The 3,341-nt window shown below is 44.4% G+C and overlaps 1 pseudogene; it reads right to left on the reverse strand.

Annotated features, from left to right (window-relative positions):
• Nucleotides 1-365: 365 nt before the first annotated feature.
• On the reverse strand, nucleotides 366-785 carry LOC102826713 (annotated as a pseudogene).
• Nucleotides 786-3,341: the final 2,556 nt, after the last annotated feature.

Raw genomic sequence — 3,341 nt, forward strand, 5'->3', positions numbered from 1 at the left:
AGTACAATGCTGTCAGTGATAGAATAATATCCATACACCTACAAGGAAGATCAGTTAACACCACTATTATTCAAATGTATACACCAACCAGTAAAGCCAATGATGATAAAATTGAAGAATTCTACCAACTTCTTCAGTCTGAAATTATCAAGCATGCAATCAAGATGTATTAATAATTACTCAGGATTGGAATGTAAAGGTTGGAAACAAAAAGAAAGGCTCAGTAATTGGAAAACATGGCCTTGGTGATAGAAAAGATGCTGAAAATCGCATGATAGAATTTTGCATGGCCAATGACTTCTTCATTGCAAATACCTTTTTGTGTGTGGAGAAAGCTGTTTTCATTGTTCTGTGGTGAGGAGTGCTCAGGGGCTCTTGGTAGGGCGGGTAGGCTTCCTCTTCACCATCACCGGCTTCTGGCTGCGCTTGCTGCGCTGGATGGCGCTGGCTCTGCCAATCTCAGCCATGCGCAGATTGGCCGTACTTGTTCTTGAGGATCACACGTCGGGTGCTGCGGAGTGTGACCTGGGCATTCTTGTTAATGATGGCCCACATGTAGGAGGTGGCCAGTTTCCGCTGGTCTTACCTCCGCTTCAAGACTACCACACCCCCTTTGCCATTGGTAGCCGGCTCCACGCACACAATCTTGCAGTGAATCAGTTCGTTGTAGCGGAAAGAGTTGCGGGCCTTCCGGTTATTGGTCTCAGTGCTGCACATCTGCTTGCTCTCCTTGATCAGAAAACTGGAGCAGTTCCTCATGACTATCATTGCAGATGCGCGGACATGGCAGCATTTCCTCTCCCTGCGGTGGCCAGAGATGGAAAGAGGCACACAGAGGTGCAAATACCGTTTGTAAATAACGGCGACTATCCATTGAACCTCACCAGATGGAATACACAGATATCAAATTGACTACATCTGATCATCAAACAAAACAAGGTCAAGGTCTGTGGAACAGACCACTAATTGCTCATATGCAAGTTAAAAATGAAGCTGAAGAAAATTAAAACAAGTCCATAAGAGCCAAAATATGACCTTGAACAGGCCCCCCCCTGAATTTAGAGATCATCTCAAGAACAGATTTGATGCATTAGACACTAATGACAGAAGGCCAAAATAGTTGTGCCATTGCACAAGAACATCACAACATCAAGAACATCACACAGTAAGAAAGCAAAAAGCTCATTAAGAAAACAAGAAAGAAGGGAAAGATCAAAATGGATGTCACAGAGACTCTTAAATTTGCTCTCCAGCATAGAGATGCTAAAGCAAATGGAATAAATTAGGAGGTAAAAGAGCTGAGCAGAAAATTTCAAAGGGCAGCTTGAGAAGATAAAGTCAAGCATTATGAAATGTGCAAAGAACCTGGAGTTAGAAAACCAAAAAAGAAGAATACGCTTAGCATTTCTCAAGTTGAAAGAACTGAAGAAAAAAAATTCAAACTTCAACTTGCAATATTGAAAGACATATATTGCCAATGTTGCTGTTACGTGCCATCTGTCAGTTCTGACTCATCGCGACCCTGTATAGGGCTTCCAAGGAGTGGCTGGTGTCCAGCACATTAACCCCTCAGCACCACACCAGGACTCAAAATATTGAATGATGCAGAAGGCATCAAAAGAAGATGGAAGAGGGTGAAGTAGACAGGTAGGAAAGCCTCCTCGGCGGAGGAGCAGAAAAAACAGAGAATAAGCTTTCACTGAGCAGCACCAGTTTTGGATCTTGTATAAGGCGCCAGACACCAGTTTCCTGCGCCCCCCTTTGGAGAAATCTGACTGTGGAAGCCAAATACTGCGATTTCTGAATCGATCGGGATGATCGATTCTCCATGAGTCCCTCCGCCTGGACTGAGATCAGAGGACAGGACCACAGCCAAGCAGATACAGTGACACAGCGCTAAATAGCCGCGGAGCTGCATCAGGAAAAAGAGGTTTGACCGATTTTTCATTTCTCACTTTTTATTTTTCACATTTCTTTCTTCCTCTCCCCTATCGCACCCTCACTGCCCAGCCCAGGCAGGAGTGCACCCCCAAAAGAGTCCAGCGTTGCACCCACAGTATTCCCACAATACAGGAAGGAGATTCCTGAGAGTCCCATTGGTCTCGCTGCTTCTTATGACGTCTGATTCTGGAACCCAGCCCTAAAGTTGACCTGGACGGGACCCTTTATCCCTGCCTGCGCAGCAAAGGCTACCGGTTTTATTTTTGTTTTGAATGGTGGTTTTTGTCTCTGCTTTTATATTGTTTCTGGTTTGGGTCCTTTTGGTCTCACTCTTTTCGTGGGGGTGGGAGCTTTCTCCCTCTACCTTACCCAAGAAGAGACAGCAAATGTGTCCATACAGCCAAACTACAAGCATACCCTGTAATATCCCACCATTTGGATAAGAGCCAATAATAGGCATTACAGTGAAAGGGAAGCCTACCTCCAGTTCACATTCACCAGGAGACACTCAGGAAGCTTAACAACTCAGTAACATACATTCATTTAACCATTAAAAACCCACCTAATAGGAAATAGACACAGGACAGTTTGGGTGCTGAAGAGGGGGGCAATACACAAGAAGGGGGAGGGGAATGGAAGAACAAGGCGGATAGGAGAACAATTAGACAAGTTTGGATGGGCTAAGTGGGACAGAGGTAAATAATGATTTATGCACAACCAGGGGCTTTGAGATACAGGGATTGAGGCATGTTTGGAATGGGCAAAAGGGGGGAAATAATGATAAGATGCTTGGCTGTCTTTTGAATCTTGGTTTCCCTGGCATACTATTATAAAATGGACACTTGACGGGGAGAGAAAGAAACAGCCAGAAATATCACCATAGAAACCTTGTAAATCCATCTTCTGCCTGTAACTAATTGGATTACCTAAAATGGGGCTACAACTTGCCCAGTGAAGGGGGCTATAGAGCCCCTGTATTGCATAAGACCATAGGTGGAATCATGACCCCCATCCAGAATCTTCTGAGGTGGGACATTTCCACTTGAAAGGAGAAGCAGACCAGTCTGGAGCAACTAGAAGAATGAAGATACTTCTTGAAAGAAAGACCAGCAGAAAAAAATCAAAAACAGTAACAGCAGTTCAATTGACTACTATAAGAACAAGCAAGTTGTTCCCCAGGGAGCCTTCAAGGCAAGTGGTCAGATCCCCTCAAGGAAAACCCCCTTCCAAGACTGAAACTCAAATGGAATACACTAGCAGGCATATGGTCCTGCTGCTGACCACATTTGTCACCAATAAGGGGATAACAGCAATGAAGTTGTGAACTAAGTCTGACCACATTCAATAGGCTCCTATTAACCTGGATTGAGACCTGGTTAACCAACAGTATGATGAGACCT

Source organism: Chrysochloris asiatica, unplaced genomic scaffold, assembly GCF_000296735.1.
Source record: "Chrysochloris asiatica unplaced genomic scaffold, ChrAsi1.0 scaffold00033, whole genome shotgun sequence".
Lineage (NCBI taxonomy): Eukaryota > Metazoa > Chordata > Mammalia > Afrosoricida > Chrysochloridae > Chrysochloris > Chrysochloris asiatica.